Here is a 26,312-nt window from a genome sequence, read left to right as displayed (position 1 = left end):
ATCAGATTTATAATTACATTAATGTATAGCTCAGCTACAATAATTTATCATTGCAAGTCTGGAAAATACTCAATTACTTTGAATTCTACTATTGTATAAATGCAATAATATTTAGTTTTCTTAAGTTAAATGAATGTTGCACTTATCTAGTGGCCAATTGTATTACATGTAATTAGTTCTTACTATACTTTTTTTTGTATATTAATAGACCCAACTGACGTAGGAAGTATGTATCCTGTTCTTAGCCTCCTAATATTAATGACTTTTAATTTTTGCCATCGCAACTTTACGGTTACCGTGTTCTTCTTTGTATTTTTTGTTCATTTTATTATATTATTATTATATTATAATTATTATTTAATAATAATAATTTGTTACAACCGGTTTTTTTATATAATTTTGTGTACCTTATTGTTTAAAGTGTTTTTTCTTTTATTAATACCAACATAATTTTGACTTTTGATATCAAAAATAAAAATTATTGGCAACATTTAATTTTGTTTCTTAATCTTTAGCGTGATTGTGAATTATCATGTTCCTCTTTTAAGTATAATTTTAACTTAACATTTTATATTATTCTTAAAATGTTTTGTACCTAATATAGCGTACACAAGATACTATATATATATATATATATATATATATATATATATATATATATATATATATATATATATATATATATATAAAAGAGTCAAGTGGGAGGACGATCAAGGGTAAAAATGTAATTTTATTCTAACAAAAATTTATTAAGAAAGATAATATTGTTACAAATCCATTGAACTAATTAAGTGGATTGTCTATTGGATATTCATGAATTACTTCTATTCATGTATGTATATTTCCAAGGTGATATGATCCATTATGGATAAACATGTATCTATTAATTTGGTGACCTTTGGGAGTGATATCTCAACACTATAAATAGAGATATCACTCACCATTTGAAGTACACACTTGAATAAGAAGAAAATTCCCCTTCTTCTATCTACTTCTCTTGTTCTCTTCTCTTTATGATTATATTCTTATGAGCTTGATTTTATAAGACGTTATCAGCACGAGTCTCTATCTAATTGAGAGTGAGTTCGTGTTTTTCTTTAGCTTATATTTTGGTTGATCTCGTTATGAATATCAAAGTATTATATGCATAAAATCATGTATGTATTTTCTAAAATATTATATGATTTAGAATAAATTAATATTCAGTCACTAACAATTATCAGGAACGGAAGACATATACTACTATTTGTTGAATATGACATGCTATACAAAACTTCTTAAATGGAAGAAGGTATAAAATTTTAATAGCATGAGTTTGAATATTATTTTGATTGTTTTGAAAGACTCAAAGAATAAATCATGATGTACTTTGTTATTATACCGTTGGTAAAGGATAAGACGATGAATTCAAGTTTCATCGCACCAAAAGGGTAAGACATCAGGTTAAAGTCCCGATGCACCATAATGAAAAATATTTGAGGATAAGACGATAGATTCAAGTTCTATCGCACCAAAAGGGTAAGACATCTATTAGAGTTTTGATGCACCGTGATTGAGTTAAAGTCCCATAGAATTATGGCGTAACACGCCTTATATGGGTGAGATATTGAGTTTGAGCCAATGCACAATAGCGATGATAAAATTATGACTAAGAAAAATAATATATTTTTGATGAAATCTCTTGAAATTCATCATATTGAATTTGCTCCATTCCTTGAAAAGAATGTGGTAGCAACATGTGATAACTTTGAAATCCGCATGTTGACTTGCTCAATTCAATCATATGAATGTGGGAGAAATGAACGATTAGTTTGAAAGATGACAAATAATTAATGATATGAATAAGGGCGTGGAGGGACAGAATTATAATAGTCATCATTGTGGTAATGATAAAAGGAAGAACACTATGGGCTCTTTAAATAGTCCTTCAAAATGTGAAGGCAATTTTTATTATCAAAAATGGTATGAAAGGTCATTAGAGTTGTGAATGTTGTCAACCCAATAATTTGACAAGTTTATAAATCCTCTATCATGATACAAGAAGATAAAGTGATGGTACACTTGATCTTTCAAAGTGATGTTGAGGTGTGTCATGGAAATATGATGAATTTTAAAGCCATGACAATGTGCTTATAATTCAAATTTATGAAGTACATATAAATAATTAGTCCATTCCTTGAAGAGAATGTGACTTATGATGAGTATCGTGAATGCTCAACCATTCTATAAGAGAATGGGTCCAGATGTGATAAAATCATTATAGGCTGGATATATGCCACAACTCACCTCTATGGAAGGTTTGTGAAAAAAATGATATATGTCAGTTCTCATCTCTACGGGAAATTTGAGAGGAAATAAATTTTATTTGACAGAAATGGCTAATTGTATTGTACGTTTTATACGTCACTATGGTATATTTTTTGTGAACTACCAAAAGGGCAAAAGAAAGAAATAGTTCTTGCCTATAAGGGTTGTGGTCATTATTGTGTGGCAATACAAATTTGTCATTGGTTGTGTACCTATGGTAGAACAAAAGTAAAGGTAGAAAGACTTCTTGCTCGTAATGATTTTGACCATGACAATAATAATATAATTTTCTCTTTGAAGGAGATGTTCACCATAGGAATGGTGTCATGCAATATGTGACAGTATACAAAATTAATTGAAAGCTCTAATGCGTTGTGCTATTATCAGAGGAATAGTATTGGGGTTGTAGTAAGTCTCAAAAGAAACTTTTTAAGTTTCGGATGAATTGAAAATAAATATTGAGACTATAAATCACTACAACCGAAGAGGATTATAAATGTTTATGTAAAATATTACCCCACTTTTCCTCTTGTTTGTTCCATACAAACATGGACATGCTGATGAAATCACATGTAAAAGTAACTTATAAGTGTACTAAAATAAAGATCAGTTGGCATGACTGGTTGACCATTTCGATTAAATGTGATGCAAACGTCATTGAGAATCCAGGTGATTTATATGATGAAGAAATAAAGATTCTTTAAGAATTCTCTTGTGTTGCTTGTTCTCTTGATAGAATGATCATTGTACCAGCTAAGGTTGGAATTGTTATCCCCTTAAATTTTTGGAACATATAAAAAGGTGAATATGGGCTCATTCACCTGTCATGTGGATCATTTGCAACTATATGATTGATGCATCTATGCGATGGTCACATGTATTTTGTTGTCACCTTACAAATTGGTTTTTGTAAGGTTGTTTGCTCGAATTATTAAAATTAAGAGCACGGTTACAAACTATGAAATTATATTGATAATGCTGATTGATTTAGCAGAAATTGTGTGCCTCCAATTATAGCTAAATCATGGTTATGAGAACAAAACTTCCAAATAAGATTTGGTATGAGATAATTTTATTTAACATGTAGCAACACATCTATGCATCAAACCAACAAGGTTTCCCCATTAAAATTGGTCCAGGGTCAGGAACCATATAATTTTCATCTAAAATGTTGAATGTGCGGCTATGATTTTAATTGTTCCACCAAGCACAAAGATGAACTTCCAATGTTAGGTTTTCTAACATTAGGGGGAGAGATGATTGACAACTGAAAATTATGTGTGAGGTTAATTATGAATTATCTAGATCCTCGTTAAATAAATATGTGAACTTAAAGTTTAAGGGATAATTCAGTTGCATAATGTTGCAAATTAGTTGTCAGATGAATGCACTGACCCTATGATATAATTCAGCTGAAAATGCTCCAATATGAAGTCCTTTAAGGACAGAGTCAATGATACGCCGGAAGTGTAATAGACCAATCGATTCCAAATATAAAATTCCTTGAAGAATGAAAGAGCAAATGATCAATATGGTCATGATACTGAGGCAAGTTCTATAAAAGAGCACATTGACATAACACTTCATAAAATCTTGAAAAAGGTTCAGGTACCTGAAATAATGAAAAATGAAGAGATCTCGATAAGTTATGTCTTGTTGGAATCGATATCAAATCACCGTCGACGATATCTTTGATATGAGGTAGCGCTCAATGATATAAATTGTGACGAGGATCATGAATTCAAATCTGTCATATAGTGTGGACAGATAAATGGTTGTCCAAGTAAAATGCACAATTTAAGTATATTTTGTTTCACTTAGAAAAGTGACATTTTGGACTAGTAGTCCATAAATCAAGGTATATTGTCAGTGGAATACAAATAAATTATTATGCGACAGTATAACCGTAAGATATCAAATACGGTTTGTGCCTTGGGGCATAGAGGTTTATGCAAAAATTCTTACATTATTGGAGATGTTTTCTCCTTTGGTGGATGCAATGAGATTTGTTTTGATATGGCAGGCAACATATGAAAAACTTGAATGCATGTAATGAACAATTGTAATGTCTAGCTAGACAATGAAGATTATATGAAAATCCTTGAAACAATCGAGGTGTCTGAAACATATAAGAGTTTGAAAGAAACTTTTTCAATAAAGCTTAAAGAATCTTTATATGGATTGAAATAGTCAAGGAAGAAAAAAGGGTACAAAAGAATGACCCTAATTGTCCTTATATTTTTATGAAAAGGTCTCGGTAATACAAAATTTTATCTTGACCTACACATTGATAATTTGACAAATGAAATATTTGTCTAACAGTGCACATACATTGAAAAGTTTTGATGCAATTTTATGTGGATAAATCGCATTCATTGAGAACCCCAATGATTATGAGATCACTTGACATATATGATGATTCAGTTTGATCTCAATAGAAAGATGAAGAGTTTCTTTGTGATGAAACTCTATCTTGGTGCAATCAGGACACTAGTGCATCATACTAACGATATTTGACCATATATTTGTTTTACAGTAAATTTACTAGCAAGATTCAATTTCTCCCCGATAAAAGGACATCGAAATGGTGATGAGCAGATGATTGAATATCCTCGGAGGACCATAGTTATGGGTTTATTCTATTCTGAGGAATCCAAGACAAAATTTATTGGTTACGCAGATGCAGAATATTTATCTGATCCTCATAAAGCTATATCTCAAGCACGCTATGTGTTTGCATGTAGAGGCACAATAATATCCTGGCGATTAATGAAGCAAATGTTGCTATGCAGAAATAAAAGTCTTCCATGAAGCAAGTCGAAAGTGCGTCTGGTTGAGATAAATGACACACCATATTCAAGAAATGTGTGGTTTTTCTTTGAAAAAGAATATATCAACCACAATGTACGAAGATTGGAGACATCATCACAAGAAATTAAGTGATGTTTTAATCAGGGGGAGTATAATACGCATTGCACTCTTTTTCCCTTGACCGAGGTTTTTTCTCACTGAGTTTTCCTGGCAAGGTTTTTAATGAGGCAACAAATAGACCGTATCAAAAGATATGTGTAGTCTTTTTCCTTCACTGGAATTTTTTTCCCAGAGGGTGTTTCCTAGTAAAGTTTTAACGAGGCACATAATCTATGAACATCCAAGGGAGAGTGTTACAAATCCATTGAACTAATTAAGTGGATTGTCCATTGGATATTCATGAATTACTTGTATTCATGTATGTATATTTCCAAGGTGATATGATCCATCATGGATAAACATGTATCTATTAATTTGGTGACCTTTTGGCGTTATATCTCAACACTATAAATAGAGACATCACTCACCATTTGAAGTACACACTTGAATAAGAAGAAAATTCTCCTTCTTCTATCTACTTCTCTTGTCTTCTTGTCTTTATGATTATATTCTATGAGCTTGATTTTATAACAAATATATCATTCTAGAAATCTTTTTTGCTATGTAAATTGAATAATAATTAAGGGCAAAAAATGTAATTTCACACTAACAAAAATCTACCCTAGAATGATAACAAAAATATTAAGTAGTTCTAGATTCATCTTAAGTATTGTTATTACCATTAACTTATTTTATTATTAGTTTACTTTCTTGTCTTTTATGAGTTATTGTGATATCTATTTTACTATTACTTTAGTTCAATTCTTAATATTTTATTCATTATGTTTATCGAAAGTGCCTATTTTTTACATAAAAAATTATCATGTATTAATTATTGCTATTTTTTTGCTCTAATTAATATACTCAAAAATAAATAAGTGTGAGAAAATTAATAATATATATATTAGGTTGAAATTAATGAAAAAAATGTTAAAAAATAACTTACATATAAAAATGAATAGGATGATATATTTGTATTAAAGACGAGCAAGAGTAGAAATGTAATTTCATTCTAACAAAAATCTATCAAGAATAAATAATTATAGAAACATCTTTCTATATATGAAGTGAATGATGATAAAAGGTAAAAAAAAAAAGTAACTTCATTCAAACAAAAAAGTGCCTATAACAAAAAAAATTAAATAGTTCAAGAAACATCTTTAATAATTATTATTAGTAAAACCTCATTTTTTATATTTCTCCATTTTTTTTATGAATTATTGTAATATCTATTTATCATATGAAAGTAAATAAATTATAGTTACGATTAACTATTAATAATTCTATGTCAAATATAATATTAGCTGTATTCAATCAAAAATAAAAATAAAATTTATATGAATATTTAAATTTTGTGTATTAAAATATTTATAAATTTTGTGATCTTAAATATGTTCTCTCTCTCTCTCTGTGTGTGTGTGTGTGTGTGTGTGTGTGTGTTATTATTAAAATGAGCTTTCATATATCTTTTTAAAAAATTCTTTTGATTTCCTTCTATTAATTTGTGCATATATATTAAAATTCTAATATAAAAATATAATGATTTAAAAATATTAATTCTTCGTTTTAATTTCTAATTTGTTGCATATTTAAAATTTACATAAAAAGAAGCTTAAATTATTAATGTAACAATTGAAGATATTTTTAGAAAAACTTAGTTAAAAACCATAATGAAATTTGATTGATTCCCTTATTTTTATCGAAACAAAAGAAAATTGCATATATTGTTTGAAAATGACGTAAGAACTAAAAAGTTCTGTGAATCACAGTAAAACGAGAACTAAAAATATGTGAGATTTATATATGAAATTCCGTTGACTTTCCTAAAATTACTTGTGTCATATAAAATGAAATAAATTAAATAACATATATTATTTTAAAATGACATAAAAGTTACATAAATTAACAATTTAAAAAATTATTTAATAAAACACATATAACAAATTAAGTTCATTTTTCAATTTTCATTTGTGTCACATAAATTGGAAGAAAATACTTATCATACATTTGGCCCGCGCTGGCGTGGACACCTAGTCAATTAACAAATATATCTTTTGCTTCATCTTGCTCAATTATTTATACACCCCCATAAAAAATTATGCCTCATCCATCACATCAATCCAACAGTAATACCTCATTTATTTTCATTAAGGTTAAGACATTTGAATTGAATATATACCTCAATATTAATATTTGTATTAAGAGCTATATGTCTAGATCTGAATATACATCTGAATATTAAGATGTCGTCTCCATAACTGAACATTGAATAATTATTGTTTGTTTTCAATATCTGAATATGCATATGAAATCAAACATTTCAACAAAAAAAAACTTTTTTATTAAAAAAATTTAATCATAATCATCAAGCTTAACATTAAAATAATTCATGAATAAAAAATATTTTATATGCACAATATAATATCAAAAAGATCAATAAGTATTATAGATACTACTCAAAAACTAATAAACAAGGTATCACATTATCAGCGACTAAGAAATATTTTTGCTAATTTTAAAAATTAAAGAATTCTTGTCTTTTTTCCAATAACCTTAATCAAATTGTTTAACTTGGGAACCTCTAACGTCGTTCATGTTTTTTTTTTGTAGCAAACACTTTCACAAAATATACTACCAAATGTATTGTACATTGACTCTTCCCATTCAAGTACGTATAGATTCTTTAAATGTATGTGCACTATTTTTTAATCAATAATGTCAAAGCAGTAATTATCAACGCATCAATTTTCAAGTCAGACGAATAAGTTTTTTCTTTCCCCAATTTTTTTTCTGCTGAAACTGAAGATTGAGATGTAAGATTAATAGGGGGCTCCATTATTTTTATCCAAGAGTCTCAATAAAATTATTGACCTAAGAAAAAATTCTGATTAGCGACCTCAAATATGTATACATAGTTATTATTTTTAATTATGAATAATATTTTTCGCTCAAAAACCTTGATGAATATCAATATGCAAAAAATATTACTGAAACAAGTGTTCTTGACAAAAATAATACACCCCAAGAAAATTATTAATATAAAAAAAATACAGGTAAAGATTATGAAAACTTACCTGTTCAAGAGAAAAAAATTGTTGTTTGATTGAGAAAAGAGAGGAAGAAAGTATGTAGTTGAGAGAACAAAAGTCACACAAAGATCGAGAGAGACGGTACAAAATTATTTTACAACTTATTAAATAAGTGTTAATGGTGTTAAGACTCTCATACTGATCTGATCAGTTCATACCTTTTTAGGTCCATTAAGAGGTTTTTTTTTGGGTAAAAATGACAATATTATAATATTTAATAAGATTCATTAGCAATACTTTCAATATTTACTAAAAATAGGAATATTTTAATTTATTATGGATTGATTTATGCATTTTTTTCTTTATTTAACTTAACATAATATAATTAAGACAAAAGAATTAGAGAAAATTATCGGGGGGGGGGGGGGGGGGGATATTTAAAATTAGATTAAGTTTTTTAAAATCTCCATTACTTTCCTAACAAAAGATTATGAGATCTAAAATGGGTGTTTTGTATGTTCTTCCCAAAGGTCATTATTTGTCCCTTTCTTTCAAAACTAGTTCTCATTCTGATACTTTATGATAATACCTTAGAGTTTTATATATTAAATTTGAATTTTTAAAATTTACGAATTTGTAAACCAATAGTTTTATATGTTGTTTGACAAACTTTTCTCACAATGTATTTATTTTATTGACCAAAATTTTGTATCATTTTTTAAATCGTTTTCATTCCAATATGTATGTCATTTGTATTTATATTCATTCTATTTTTCATGTTGTATTTTATATAATGAAACTTGTAATTCTTTATTAGTTTGTATTAATTCCTATTGGTATGTGAAATGAATCTAAAGTTATTTAAGAAACAAATTTGTGTTCATATATTCTTTTGATTGTGTATTTATTTTTCTCTTCAAAATTATGTTTTCTTTCCTAAGTCGTATACATTCCAATAGGTCTATTATTTGTATATATATATATATATATATATATATATATATATATATATATATATATATATATATATATATATATATATATATATATATATATATATATATATATATATATATGTCACGACCCAAATCCGGGCCGCGACTAGCACTCACACTTACCCTCCTATGTGAGCGAACCAACCAATCTAAACCTTAACATTTCAATATAATATAAACAGAAAGTAATGCGGAAGACTTAAACTCATAAATAAAATCAATAACTATTATTATCCCCAAAATCTGGAAGTCATCACCACAAGAACATCTACGATCAAATGACTAAACTAAGAGTATTCTAAAAGCTAAAAATACATAAGAAGCTAGTCCATGCCGGAAGTTCAAGGCATCAAGACTTGAAGAAGAAGATCCAGTCCAAGCTAGAAGCATTAGCTCACCCTGAATTTCCGGTGTAGTAAGACTGGCTTGAATTACTGTTGAGTCGAAGACGACGGACCATTTGCTGCACTCCACAAATAAACAAGAAGAAAACATAAAAGTAGGGGTCAGTACAAAACACGGGTACTGAGTAGATATCATCAGCCAACTCAAAATAGAAAACAGTATATATTAAGCAATATCATAAAATCAACTAATATCCTTAGCATGCAACATTTACAGTTACCATAACCCTTGGTTACAACACCAAGCACATCAATGAGGACTCACACCTCCTCATCATACTCATTGGGGAATTCGGTTCATTAGATTGAATATATTAACATCTTTCAAGATTCATTATCTTTATTCCCCTCGTGTCGGTACGTGACACTCCGCTCCTCAATATACTATCCTGGTGTCGGAACGTGACACTCCGATCCTCATATACTATCCTGGTACCGAAACGTGGCACCCGATCCAATCTATCCTGGTGTCGCAACGTGACACCCGATCCATATTCTATCCTGGTACCGGAACGTGGCACCCGATCCATATACTATCCTGGTGTCGGAACGTGACACTCCGATCCTCATATACTATCCTGGTACCGGAACGTGGCACCCGATCCATATTCTCACTACTTTCGTTCATCAGCCTTCTTTTATACCAAGGCATCATCATTAAAAAGTAGATTAGGGTTTCTTTTCAAGATTTGGGATTCAATAGCTTCATCATGCTTATTTATTCATAATTACATAATCACATCATTCATGCAAGCATACAATTAAGCATATAGAAGGTTCACAATACTACTAACACATATCATTCGCTATTTAGAGTTTACTACGAATAGCATGAAAACCATAACCTACCTCCACCGAAGATTAGTGATCAAGCAAGCAAATTCCCAAAGCTTTGTGTTTTGCTCTTCGTTTCTCCTCTCTCGATCGATCCTCTCTCTCTCTCTTTGTTCTTTTTATTTTCTTTATTCAAACCCTCTTTCTTTTACCCTAATTAGCATATAATTAAGAATAAAAGATGGCAATAATAACCCACTAAGTAACTTAAGGTTACCTCTTTTAACCCCCAAGTAATTAGACTTATTAGAATTAACCCACTAACTTTATAATTAAAGCAGGAATAGTAAAAAACGTTCCTTAAAACGTATAAAGAAATCTGACCCAGACTGGGATTGCGCAACCTGGGACGGCCCGTCGTGCCTGTGACGGTCCGTCCTGCAGGTCGTTGCAAGGGCAGAGACTCAATTTCCACTGAAGAATCTGTGACGGTCTGTCACGCCTGTGACGGTCCGTCCTGCCATTCCGTTACGAAGTTCAGAGAGTCAATTTTTAGTACCCAATTTCAGATTTTCTAAGTGTTTTGAAACGAGACCCTACGACGGTCCGTCGTGCCCATGAAGGTCCGTCGTGGGATCCGTCGTTTCTGCCAGTTTTTCCAGATTTTAAGTCTGCTACTCAAAACGACTAAACAGGTCGTACAATAGATACCAATTTACCCATCGTTCGTCCCCGAACGATCACAAGAAGGAAAAACAAGAGCGAAAAGGAGTACCTGAATCTGTAAACAGATGTGGGTATCTTTCTTGCATATCTACCTCCTTCTCCCAAGTGGCTTCTTCAACCGGTCGATTCTTCCATTGCACCTTGATGGATGCAATCTCTCTTGACCTCAACTTGCGAACTTCTCTATCTAAAATAGCAACAGGCTCCTCCTCATAAGATAAGTTCTCATCAAGCAAAACTGAATCCCAACGGATAATGTAATTTCCATCCCCATGATATCTTTTCAACATAGACATATGGAATACCGGATGCACTCCGGATAGCCCTGGAGGCAAGGCTAACTCATAAGCCACCTCCCCTACTCGCTTAAGTACTTCAAATGGACCAATATACCTTGGGCTAAGTTTACCTCGCTTACCAAATCGCATCACCCCTTTCATTGGCGAAACCTTCAACAAGACTTGTTCACCTTCCATGAACTCTAAGTCTCTAACCTTTCGATCTGCATATTCTTTTTGTCTACTTTGCGCCGCTAGAAGCTTTTCTTGAATAGACTTCACTTTCTCTATCGAATCCCTCAAAAGGTCAGTACCCCAAGGTCTAACCTCGAATGCATCAAACCAACCAATGGGAGACCTACATCTCCTCCCATACAATGCTTCAAATGGGGCCATATCAATACTTGAGTGATAGCTATTATTGTATGAAAACTCCGCTAAGGGTAGGAAGCTATCCCAATGACCACCAAACTCTATCACACATGCACGAAGCATATCCTCCAACACTTGAATCGTCCTTTCGGACTGACCATCGGTCAGAGGGTGGAACGCAGTACTAAGGTCCAACCTAGTACCCAATTCCGCATGCAATGTTTTCCAAAACTTAGAAGTAAACTGCGTACCTCTATCTGATATGATGGATAGTGGAACCCCATGCAATCGAACGATTTCTGAGATATAGATCTTGGCTAACTTCTCTGCATTGTAAGTCACCTTTACCGGAATGAAATGAGCAGATTTAGTTAACCTATCAACAATCACCCAAATGGAGTCATACTTACCCATTGTCCTTGGAAGACCAACCACAAAGTCCATTGCAATTCTTTCCCACTTCCATTCCGGAATGGGCATTCTCTGAAGATTTCCTCCGGGCCTTTGGTGTTCATACTTTACTTGTTGACAGTTTGGACACTTGGCAATAAAGTCAACAATATCACGCTTCATTCTACTCCACCAAAAGTGTTGCTTTAGGTCACGATACATCTTGGTTGCACCCGGATGTATAGAATACCTTGAACTATGAGCCTCTGTCAGAATAGTGTTGATCAAATCATCGACGCGGGGTACACATACCCTTCCCTTGATTCTCAAAACACCTTCCTCATCGATTTGTGCTTCCTTAGCCTCCCCTCGCAATACTTTATCTCGAATCCGGATCAGTTTCTCATCAGTAAACTGCTTTCCCTTAATCTTGTCAAGAAAGGAAGATCTTGCCTCCACACAGGCCCAAAATCCTCCCTTCTCTAGTACTTCCAGCCTCATAAAGTCATTAGCCAGAGTCTGAACCTCTCTAGCCAATGGGCGTCTAGAAACCTGCAAGTGAGCTAGACTTCTCATGCTTCCTGCCTTTCTACTTAAAGCATCCGCCACAACATTAGCTTTTCCCGAATGATACAAGATAGTAATATCATAGTCCTTTAGTAGTTCCATCCACCTCCTCAATCTCAAATTCAAATCATTCTGAGTAAAGACATACTGTAAACTACGATGATCCGTATAGACTTCACACTTAACCCCATATAGAGAATGTCTCCATTGCTTTAATGCAAACAGTACTGCAGCCAACTCCAAATCGTGGGTCGGATAATTACGTTCATGCACCTTTAATTGCCTCGAAGCATAAGCAATTACATTCTTCTCTTGCATTAGCACTGCACCCAAACCAGAATAGGATACATCACAATAAACAATGAAATTCTTGCCTTCCACTGGCAGGGTAAGAATTGGTGCAGTAGTCAACAAGGTCTTGAGCTTATGAAAGCTTTCTTCACACTCGTCCGACCATACAAATGGAACACTCTGCTTAGTCAAATTTGTCAATTGGGATGCAACAGAAGAAAATCCCTTGACAAATCGACAGTAGTAGCTAGCTAAACCAACGAAGCTCCTTACCTCTGTAACATTAGTAGGTCTCACCCAACTCTTCACTGCTTCGATCTTAGAAGGATCCACCATTACTCCATCCTTAGAAACTACGTGCTTCAAGAAGGACACTGAATCTAGCCAAAACTCACACTTGGAGAATTTCGCATAAAGCTTTTTCTCCCTCAACATTTCCAATACAATTCTCAAGTGCTCCTCATGTTCTTTCCTGCTCTTGGAGTATACCAGTATATCATCAATGAATACAATGACAAAAAGATCCAGATATGGCTTAAAAATCCCATTCATCAAGCTCATGAAAGCAGCAGGGGCATTCGTAAGCCCAAAAGACATTAATAAGAACTCATAATGTCCATACCTGGTCCGGAAAGCAGGTTTTGGCACATCCGTTGCCCGTATTTTCAATTGATGATAACAAGATCTCAAATCGATTTTTGAGAAGGTACAAGAACCTTGTAACTGATCTAACAAATCATCGATGCGAGGAAGAGGATACTTGTTCTTAATAGTTACCTTATTCAGTTGTCTGTAGTCTATGCACATCTGAAAACTTCCATCCTTCTTCTTCACGAACAAAACTTGAGCACCCCAAGGGGAAGTGATTGGTCTAATAAAGCCTTTGCGTAACAACTCTTGAAGTTGGGCCTTTAACTTCCTTAGCTCAGCGGGAGCCATTCTCTAAGGGGGTATGGAAATGGGGCGAGTACCCAGCTCCAGATCAATGCAAAAGTCAATATCCCTATCCGGTGGCATACCAGGAAGGTCTGCAGGAAACACATCCAGAAACTCACGGATTATCAAAACCGACTCAAATGAAGGTACTTGTGTAGTATTATCCCTGAGGTGTGCCAAGAAAGCTAAACACCCTTTACTAACCATTCTCTTAGCACAAAGAAAGGAGATGATACAAACTGGAGTGGAAGTGTAGTGACCCTCCCATACTAACGGATCTGTCCCAGGCTTGGCCAACATTACAGTTTTAGCATTAAAATCTAAGATTGCAAAATTTGGAGAAAGCCAAGTCATACCCAGAATTACATCGAAGTCAACCATTTCTAGGATAACCAAGTATACATGAGTATTGCTCCCCACAAAAGAGACAAGACAAGACCTATACACCTTTTCAACTATCACAGACTCACCAACCGGAGTAGAAACAGGAATAGGCATGTCAAGCGAATCACAATGTAAATCAAAACCAGTAGCAAATGAGGAAGATACATATGAAAATGTGGAGCCAGGATCAAATAATACAGAAGCCATGCAATCACAAACCAAAAGATTACCTGTGATAACTGCATCAGATGTCTCCGCTTCAGACCTCCCAGGGAAAGCATAACAATGGCCCTATCACATGTCTGCCCGTGGCCCCTACCATGTTGCGCTGCAGTAGTTGCAGTTTGACCGCCACCCCGGTTGATTTGGTGACCTCCATTACCTTGGCCACCCCGTCCTCCAAAATAGCAGCCTCTTCCATAACCACCTCTACCTCTGACTATTGGGGGTCTGTAACTCTGTTTTGGACAATACCTCTTAATATGTCAAGTCTCCCCACATCCATAACACTCTCTGGGTTTAATCATAGGTCTCTGGGAGGACGACAGAGTCTGGGAATAACCCCCAAACTCAGAGAAGTGTTGAGCGGTCTGCGGTGGACCCCAGATACAGCCTGCAGTGAAGACTGAATAGGTCGGGCTGGGTAGCCTCCTGAACTCTGCCCTCTGGAGTAAGACCCACCAAACTCACCTCCCTTACGAAACTTCTTAGGTGTCGATGCCATGGTGAAGTCGTCTGGCTTCACTCCCTCCACTTCTATCACAAAATCTACCACCTCCTGAAAAGATTTTGCTGCAGTAGCTACCTGCAAGGCTGGAATCTGCAAATATGACCTCAATCCCTTCACAAAATGGCAAATCCGCTCTTGTGGACTGAAGCAAAGCTGGGTGGCATACTTGGATAATGCACGAAACTTAGCCTCCTAAGCACTAACCGACATCCTGCCTTGCTCTAGGCTCAGGAACTCATCTCTCTTCCTATCCCTCAAAGTCCGGGGTATATACTTCTCCATAAATAAGCTAGAGAATGATGCCCAAGTCATAGGTGGTGCCTGTGCTGGTTGACACTCAACATACGATCGCCACCACGTTTTGGCATTTCCCTGGAACTGATAGGTTACAAACTCAACACCGAATCATTCCACTATGCCAATCTTATGTAGCAACTCATGACAATCAACCAGAAAATCATAGGCATCCTCAGATTCAGCACCCTTGAAGACTGGAGGTTTCAATTTCAAGAACTTACTGAAAAGATCGTGCTGATCACTTGTCATTATAGGCCCTGTAGTCAATCGAGGAAACGTGCCTATTTCCAATAAGGCATCCATGCGGGGAGCCACAGCAGCTGCATGTTGTACTCCCGGAACCTGAGGTGCTGGTGCAGAAAACACTGGAGGTGTCTGGCCTTGATCAGATAACCCGCTAAGATAAGCAAGAACCTGATTAATCATCTCTGGGGTAGGTTGGGGTTGTAATTCCTAATTCTGCACCTTTTCATTCTCCCCTTCCTCACCTTCTCTTAATACTTCCTCAGTCGGTGGAGGAGTCACCGCCCTAGTACCAGCGGGGTAAGGTGCTTGTCCTCTTCCTCTAGAGGACGTCCTCCCGCGACCTCTACCACAGCCTCTTGCCACTGCTCCTCTTCGATCTACAACCTCAGTAGTTGTTTCAGACGCATCTTGTCTTGCCGGTGTTGGTGTTTGCGCAGTTGTTGCTCTAGTTCTAACAATCTGCGAAATAGAGTGAAGATGGTGAGATACCAATTTATATAACCTAGATACCAATTGGATCCAAGTAATAGCACGAAAGAAAGAAAGAATGGAATTTTCCTAAAGTCTTGTAGCCTATCAAAGAAAAGTAAAGGCGTCCCCCTACCGTTCCTCAAGACTCTACTAGACTCGTTCTTGTGTGATGAGACCAACGAACCTAATGCTCTGATACCAAGTTTGTCACGACCCAAAACGAGCCGCGAGTGGCACCCACACTTACCCTCCTATGTGAGCGAACCAACCAATCTAAACCCCAACATTTCAACCATAATAAACAGAATACAATGCGGAAGACTTAAAACTCATTAACGAAATCAATAAGTAACTTCCAAAATTTAATACTTATTATTCCCAAAATATGGAAGTTATCACCACAAGAACATTCTATCCTAAAATTTCTTAATCTAAGAGTGTCTAGGAAGCTAAAATAAGAAAACAGATGGTCCATGCCCGAACTTCAAGGACATCAAGACATGAATGAGAGAGAATCTAGTCCGAGCTAGGAACAATAGCTCACCCTGAAATCTGACGTGATGAGGACTGGCAAGAGTTGCGGTTGAGTTGAAGTCGATGGCACGTTTGCTGCACTCCACAAATAACAAAGAAGAAAATTACAAGTAGGGGTCAGTACAAGGCACAAGTACTGAGTAGGTATCATCGGCCAACTCAAAATAGAAAGTAATATATATCAGATAATAACATAAAATCGACTACCATACTCAACAGATGACAACAACAAGTACCATAACCATTGGCCACAACCTAAGAACATTTATGAGGACTCAAGCCTCCACACCATACTCACTTAGGAATTAGGTTCTTCAAAACCTGAGTATATTATCCTAATTCAAGATTTACTCTCGTTACTATCCTGGTGTCGGAACGTGACACTCTGATCCCCTCAACATTCATTCATCTTACTATCCTGGTGTCGGAACGTGACACTCCGATCCCCTACTATCCTGGTGTCGAAACGTGACACTCCGATCCCCTAATCTCATTCTTTCAGTTCATCAAACCTTCTTTTATACCAAGGCATCATCATTAACAAAGAGGTTTTAAGGTTTAAGATTCAACAGCCTCATCATGGTAATTCATCACAATTACATAATCGCATCATGCAAGCACACAATTAAGCATATAGAAGACTTTACAAAATTACCCAATACATATCAATCGCTATTTAGAGTTTACCACGGAATAGCATAAACCATAACCTACCCCCACCGAAGAATCGTGATCAAGCAATCTACTTCTCCAATGTCTTGCTTTCCTCTTCGTTTCTCCTTCTCTCGTTCGTTCTCCCCTCTTCTCTCTGTTCTTTCTATTTTTCCTTATTCAAACCTTTTTCCTTTACCCTAATTACCATATAATTAAGTATAAAAGATGGTAATATTAACCCACTATTTATTTCAAAGTTATCTCCTTTAACCCCCAAGTAATTGAATTATTAACATTAAACCAATAACTTTATAATCATAAGCAGGAATAGTCCAAAACACCCCTTAAAAACTTTTAACAGAATCTGACCCAGTCAGGGTTATGCCGCCTGTGACGGTCCGTCATGACTGCGACGGTCCGTCTGCAGAGTCGTCACAGAGTTCAGAGATTTAATTTTATTAAATAGGTCTGTGACGGCCCGTCATGCCTACAACGGTCCGTCCTGACATTCCATCGTGAAGTTCAGAGAGTCGATCTCAGTACCCAAATTTCCAGAGTATAAGTGTTTTGGAACGAGACCCCCTCGACGGTCCGTCGTGCCCATGACGGTCCGTCGTGGGATCCGTCGACTCAGACAGCTATTACCAGAAATAAACTCTACTGCTCAAAACGACTAAACAGGTCGTTACAGTATATTTGAAATCATCATTTATTTTGCGATATTTCATAAGATTTTAATTTCGAAATAAAAAATTATATTGAATTTTGCATTGTATGTATTACATAATTTTCATCATTTTTTCGATTTTAATATGAGTTTGTTAACATACTTATCAAATATTTATGCATTTCAGAATTTTAGTATTTGAAACACTATTTTTATGATTTTATTTTCATATTTGAGATTTAGTAGATTGTAATTTATAGTAATCCACATAAGCATTCGTACATAATATATTGTTTTTTTTTTATTCATATTTAATAATTTTAAATTTTGCTTATAGGGTTATTAATTCAAAAATAAACACAGATTCAAATATGAATTTAGCGAAAAATAATTGAAAAAAAAGGAATATAGCTGATGAAGAAGAAAGAGAGAGTCAAAGAAGAAGGTTACGAAATTGCATTCATATAAGAACAATATTCATATTAATTTTTGTTTGTCAATTATTTTTCTTTTACTCATCATTTTTATTTTTATTAAGAACATTGTATTTCTTTTATTTGTAGTCATTCAAATACATATCTCATATGAATTTGTATTTCGTATGAGATGAATTTATAGTTTGAAAAAAAAATCAATTTTAATTTTAATGGTAAAGTGAGCACATAAAATGTAAACAATATTATATACAATTATAATGAAAGCGTAACAAAGGAAAGTTGATCCAATAGAATGAAAAATGATTTTTTTTTTAAATTGTAAATAATGAGAATTTCAAGTGATATGTTCCTTTTCTAAAAAATATTATCTCACTTCCTCATCATACTATTTTTTTTGTATTATATATATTGTTATACAATATACTAAATAAAAACTAGAATAAATAGAAATACATATAAAATACATATTGAAATGAATACGAAATACAAGATTTTAGAAGAAACAAATAAATACACATGAAAAAGATATATGAATGTTTCTTAAATAACTATAGATTCATTTGGAATATCTATTGGAATGAATACAAACTAATAAAAAAGGTTGAGATTATGGAGGAAAAAAAATAACAAAGTTTGATTTTTATTTGAAAATGGAACTGATGAGAAAATTAAGTGATCTTTACATTTTTTTGAAATATTCTCCCTTGATTTTCTCCTTTTTGTTATTAACTAATTGTATTCTATAAATAAAAACAAATAATAGAAACATAAATAAGATATATAACAAATTAAAAATTGGACATTTTTATTAAATATTGAAAGTGTTGCTAATGATCCCTCATAAATGTTAAAATATTGACATTTTAAAAAAATTTCCAATTTTTAATCTTAAAATTGAAAAAAATTATTAATTATATTAGGCTCGTGAACGGACTTTCAATTTTATATATATATATATATATATATATATATATATATATATATATATATATATATATATATATATATATATATATTATATTATATTATATTATATTGAAAATAATATGTACACATGGTCAAAATATGCGCACTTAATAGATAAATTTACTGTCATGCAAATAGATTTAGTTATTCACAACATGCTTTCTAGCCGGAATTACCTAGGAGACCCATGTACTTGATTTAGTTTGTCACTTGCATCCTTCTATTCATCATTTTGCCAAATGAACTCTTAAACTCATTCAAACACAATATTTTAAATCCCTTCTCATCAGATATGTGTGCGTGTAATACACCCATTTTACTCCTAAAATACCACGTCATTTTTAATGACACATTATTATTATTATTATTATTATTATTATTATTATTATTATTATTATTATTATTATTATTATTATTTTTCCAATGACACATTAGAAATTACATTTTAAAAATAAATAATATTAAAATAGAAAATGTAATTTTCTCTCTTTTTCTCCCCCTTCCTACTTCATCTTCTTCATTCTTACCCACCCTGTACACCTCACCCACAAAAAAGAACTTCATTTTCATCTTTCTTCAAAATGTTCACACTTATAAGTTTTCTCAATCATAAAATATAATAAATTGTAATAATCTCTTACCATACAAACTTTAGGTTTCATTTATTTTTTTATTTCATTGAAAAAAATCAAGAAAACTTCAAATTGGGAAAAAATTATTTATGAGTAAATTCAATCAATAATATTAAATTTATAAAAATAGTATATGGTATATTTTCTTGCAAAAACTTTCTTAAATTTTATATTTGATGATTATGGTGATGGAACGTATGTTAAATAAGAAAAATAGAAAAGGATAGGGGTGGGGGCGGGGGCGGGGACGGGGGCAGGGGTGGTCGTATGGGGCTATAGAAGAAGAGAAAAAGGGTGGGGTTGGGGCTTGGGGCTGAGGAAGAAGAGAAAAAGACTGGGAAAGAAGAACAGAAAAGGGGGCGGGAGGTGTGATGTGGGGTGGCTGAAGAAGAAAGGGTTTGAGATTTTTTTTCTTATAAATTTATCATTATTATTTTGTCTTATAATTTTAATGATTTTATAAAAAAAATTGCATTCACTACTTTAAAACGTGTGATTCAGCGATTTGCCATGCTGATCAATGAGTTTATATGCAACTCTCTTCAATAACTTTGTTGGAAGTACTTCTTAGTTCGTCCATGTGTTTTTCAGATATGGTTAGAACAAACATTGACATGCCACCCCGAAAAATAGCACGGAGTATCACTATTAATGAAGGGGGATCAAACCCTCCAAAGAAGAAGAGACAAGAGCCACCATCAATGATAAGAGGCCCCTTTTGGATATGGATAATACTGGATCTCGAGCTACTTTATCTGAGCTTAAACTTTATTGTCCTGGCGGGATGAGATCCGGGCTTGATCGCAACCTACTTAATTCTTCCAGAAGTCCCTTGGCTTCCACCTCAACGGGTTTAGTGCTATCCTTGACATCTCTTGTGGCTCATGTGACTCTTTTCCTCCCTTTGCTAGGCTTCTCAATAGATTGTAAGACGATGGTTTACGAACAATCATAGAGCAGAAGCTACTTTCCACAGAGGGATCAGAGGGAAAATACTCTAGCATGAGGGATACCCTTCACTTCTATAGGTTTGATCAGTTTATTAGCGCCTGAGGTCCATATATTCCTTCTCGGGTTTAGGAGTTCTATATAGTCTATGCTGATTTAGTCCCAAGATCAAGAATAAGGAGAGCGAGTGCAGATTGGTAAAATCGGTTATAGTTTGAGGGAAGGGAGTAACATACAACAGTGAGTATATTAACACTATTTTGGATAAAATTCTACATTCTGCGCACTCATGCGAGGGACTTCCTATTGCTCAGTCTGTGAATGATCTAAAAGGCTAGTAGGCATAATTGATTTTTGATACCACCCCAATGTGGATCGAGTTAAGGTCCTTATCAATAAAAAGGATCTAACGTTGCTGCTCATTTTTTATTTGGCTTTATCAGTAGCATCGTTATGCCATCCTAGAACAGGTCCATACTCATCCACCCTAAGACTGCTTGCCTTGGGATGGTCTTGTCTAGAAAGAATATTGACATGGGACTTATCATACAACAGGAGATGACCATGAGGTCCAAAATGGTTATTCAAGGATTTACTACATACAGGTGATGAATCGGGTTTCAAGACCATTATTTTGATCTTGAATTCTAATACAAATTGTTCACAAGAAGGCAAAGTAAGGAATGAAATTTTCATGACACATAGTTGTTCTCAATGTTTATTATCTAAAGTTTAATCTTACAATTCTCCGAGGAGAAGTTTTCAGTAACATTAACTACGTTTTTGTTTAGATTTTTAGATTCCTCAATGAAAATCTTAGGGTAAACACCCTTACCATCGCCATAAATCCATGCGATGAGAAGCTCATTCCCACTGTCCAAATTGATTCCTATTATTGATAAAAATAAAAATCATTTCACACCCTTCCATTTCCATGTCAATCATGGACTCGCCACTCACAAAATCTGAAACAAACACATCCACGACATTTTTCTCAAAATCCACCCACCCTCTATCCTTAAAAACCATAAACCTCACCGACATCCCACTCTCCATGAAATTCTGGTGGTTTTAAACCAACAAATGTTCATGATTAGTTGATCTAGCCGATGAAATCAACCAGTTCCTCAGAATAGGAACCTCAACCCTCGCTTTCGTCTCATAGACATCGCCGCTGCCGCTCTCACATGTTGTCCTCTCGAAAGGAACAACTATCTTCACCTTATTACCATTGAAAATAACTCAAACCGAATCAACTTCATAGCTGGTGATCATCGGAGCACATGAACTGATCGAAGCTATCGACATACCTTTAAATTTCATTGAGCGATACAAACTAGAGAAGAAAAAAGAACTTAGAAGGAAGTAATTAACGTCAATAAAAACGAGATAAAGAAGAAACGTAAGGAAGACAATACAAACGAGTTCTCTAACAATAACAAAAAATAAAAATAAGTGATTTTAGAAAAGACGATTAAAATCAAATGACCATCTTAACCTTATTTAACTTCACTTCAATTGTTTGTTTTTAGTGTGAGAGAATACTTGGATAACTTAAAAATTGTTGACGTGATTGTTGACAAGACTAGATTAGTAATTGACTCTAATTGTATTTTATATTTGACCATTTTTTTATATAATATATTTTTATAATTATCAAGTATTTAAGGGAAAATTTAGTTTAAAAATATTTTAAAATTAAATTTCAATTTTTGTTAGTGAGCCAAAAGTTGTAATAATTATGTATTTATTTCTAAAAAGGAATAACAACAAGATCGATTAAGAGGCGGATACACAAGGTTACATGAGGGCATATACACCCATAAACTTTGGGAATAATAATAATATATAATAATAATAATAATAATAATAATAATAATAATAATAATATATATATATATATATATATATATATATATATATATATCTTTAATAGAAGATATATTTTATTAGACATATTATAATACTAAAACTAATTTGGTGCATTCGATTAAATATTGGGTGTCTCTTTATTTTAAGGTTATAGTTATTTAATTCATTATATGAGGTTCTTTTAGTGTCTAGTATTGTTGGAATGAAATGGGATGTTTTCTCATTGATATGTTCAACTTGTATAAAAGAAGTCATTGAAGTGATATTATTAAAAGGCTCAGGATGTTTTGTGCTTTTTAACGAAGCAAAACATGTTCAAACAACTACCTATTTAACATGTGAAATTTTTGTTTAGGAATCCTCTAGCTATAATGTGCATATCACGCCTTCTTTAAGTGAGGAGGCTTGAGTATGGATTCACATATATATGATTTGATATGGTTCATCTTACTGCTTTTTTCCTATCTCTTTTATTCATTTTCTTTGTATATTATGTGGACCTTCTAGTGTTTGAATTTTAACCTTTTACTTTATATTTTATCTATATCAATTTATGTATATCAGGAGATTTCAACATATATCTCTGTTTGCCAGAAAGAGAATCACAATCCTTATCAGAATTGGAAACTTAAGTTAGTCGTTGATATATTATGTGTTTCGAATGGTTATTTAATCAAGGTATGTATTTACTCTTTTTGTTTTTTGAAACATTCTATGTTAGTGATACTCGACTCATGGATTCTAGGGATGTGCCTTCTTTTGAGTTGTGACTAGGATGCTAGACTATGTTAACAAACACATCCTTCAATTTATATGACATTTTTTTAGTTTTTTTTAAAGAGAATGCTCCCTGTTTAAATTTGCGAATAATGTGTAATTTTTCACATTTTCTTTGATAACAAGTTTTTATGGCCCACATACTTCAACAGTTTTGTAACCATAAATATGTTATGGCATGTCTAATAACACAAGTTTCAAAAGTTACCTTGTTAAGTCTTAGCCGTTTTTTTCTATACTGATTGTTTACTTTTTATCTTTCAACTTGTTGGCGAGGAAAATCATATCCACCCTTTTGTATGCAATAATAACTAGATCCTTTTTCGACTCGAACAAACTATTAAATTCTCCACCCTAAGAGACAATGGTTTGCCAAATTGCGTATACATCTTTTAAATTTGAACACATAAGTATGGTCGTTCATTTAGACCGTGAACCTTTTTTTTGACTCAAGGTGGTCTTTTTAATGGTCCCAACACGCGTTGGGTGTTTGGTCAACTTAGGAAACGTTCTAAATTGAGGGATTTAATTTCACTTGCGCTATTTGACTAAGATTGGGGTTTATTTGAACTGGACCAGCTACCCAAGTGGACAACTTGAGCTGGGATAGTTAGTGACTGTTGACCATCCAGTGACCAACTACATTCTCTAGGAGAACCCAGAGAAACTGTTTGGATAAAGAACGACTGCAGCCTACATAATGGCTGCATAATCGTCCTTTAAGTGAAAAATAAAAAAAAGTCATTTGACAGAGTAAATGATATGCATGCAATAACATTTAATATCATAATTTAAACAAAAAAGACATATAGAAGGCAAAATAATCAAACACTTATTAACGAATAGTCAAAAAGACTCGAGTCATTATGGTTAGAAGCTAATTAAACACCGAACAGAATTGTCATTTCTATTATGTTGAAAAAAAAAAAATAAAAACTTGTTTCCAAAAATCAATTTAACCAAAAATTAATTTTAAAAGAGAGTCGCCACTTAATTATTTTTTTAAGAAATTAAGAAAAACTTAAAAATTTATAAAAGACTCAAAGTGACAAAATAATTGGAAAATAGCAAAGGTGTTCGGGGTTCAATTTACACTTTAAAGTGTTAGACACTTGAAGTGTTCGCTTACGCGCGTTTAACCTATGATTTGACCAAAATATTTTGACTAACTTCAAAAAACATTTCAAGTATATAAAGACAAATATGAAATCACTTGGAAATAAATTAACTTAAAGCACATAAAATAATTTAGCAATTTATAAAGAATGTAACTCTTATTACGAAATGATCGGGTAAAAAGATAAATAGATCATTTAAATTATGACAACAATAGGTAGTCTTCAAGGGAATTTAATTATGTTAATTTACATAAGAGTTAGAGTTAAAATAAAAAAAAATATTACAATCAAATAATAAATAATAAAGAGAGTGAAGAATAATTTGGGCCTACTGCTGCCCAAAAACTTTGGGCCAAAAAACTAATGACTTTTTTTGGGCTTTGGCACAATTTGGATTTATCTGTATATCAATGTATATAACTTAGTTTTTGACTCTTGAGAACTCTAAATTAGTACCAGCCTTGTATTCAATATTCGATTCTTAGAATGATGAAGTTTACATGATAATGGATCTCAACTCAACGAAATGCAAGAATTAGAGTCCATTGGACTAAATCAATATCACATGTAAACAAAGTAAATGAAAAGAATTACTAAAATAAAAGGGATATAACATTCAAGTCTATCAACAAGCAACAAGCAATTTATTACTACTTGTATATAAAGCAAGATGAAAGTAGAAGCTTAACTTACTCTTCAGCAGATGTAAAGAAGATATCAACTAATCTAATCATTAACAAGACAAGACGAATCTATTTCCCTTTTATGCAATACAACACTACCCATTAGATGGACATCAAATGTAACTTCGAGCTTTTGAAATCATTAGAAAATAAGGGCAATTAATGGGAAAGATGAACCCACACGTATCATAAAGGAATAGTGATTAAGTGGTACACTGCATAGGCTAAAAAAAGTATTCCAATTTAAATATAAAGATTTAAATCAAACGGAAAAAAAGAAAATTTAATCATAACTTCTAAACTTACACTTGAACAGATCAAATGTTCACCAAACCAAACGGAACACATATATAAAGAAAGAATTTCAATTAAACTTGAGCAAAAATAAAGTGATCTATGCATACTCAAATTAAGACATGACAACACAATTTATCTGATGGCAAATACTCAAAATACTCAAAATGTAGACATGACAACACAATGAAGAATCTGATGGCAAAAGAATGGGATAAAACAACGACAAAATAGATTCGACAAATATTCAATCCGACATAATTAAAATGAGAAGCAATAAAGACATAGGACTGAATATTCCGAGGAACCTAACTTAATAGGGAAAAAAGAAAACCAAGAATAATCCATGTAAACAGATCTTTAAAACTTCTAGTTTTATATTCAAATGGCTACAAATTTTTACAAACTAAATAGGCTATCCAGAAGAGATTTCTATATTAATATTAAAGGAAGAATTGGATATGAATTGAATTCAAAAATAGAAATGAGACTATGATAAAAGAAACTAACACTAAATAAATGCTTCTCAAAACATAGTATCTCTAGCAGCAAGACCATTCTTAATTTTCAAGCCATATTAAGAGGCACGACAAGCTATTAATCGACACATGAAATTCAAAAGA

This window comes from Solanum lycopersicum, chromosome 5 (assembly GCF_036512215.1).
Source record: "Solanum lycopersicum chromosome 5, SLM_r2.1".
NCBI lineage: Eukaryota > Viridiplantae > Streptophyta > Magnoliopsida > Solanales > Solanaceae > Solanum > Solanum lycopersicum.
The sequence above is the reverse complement of the archived record's forward strand: the minus strand, read 5'-3'. Positions refer to the sequence as shown.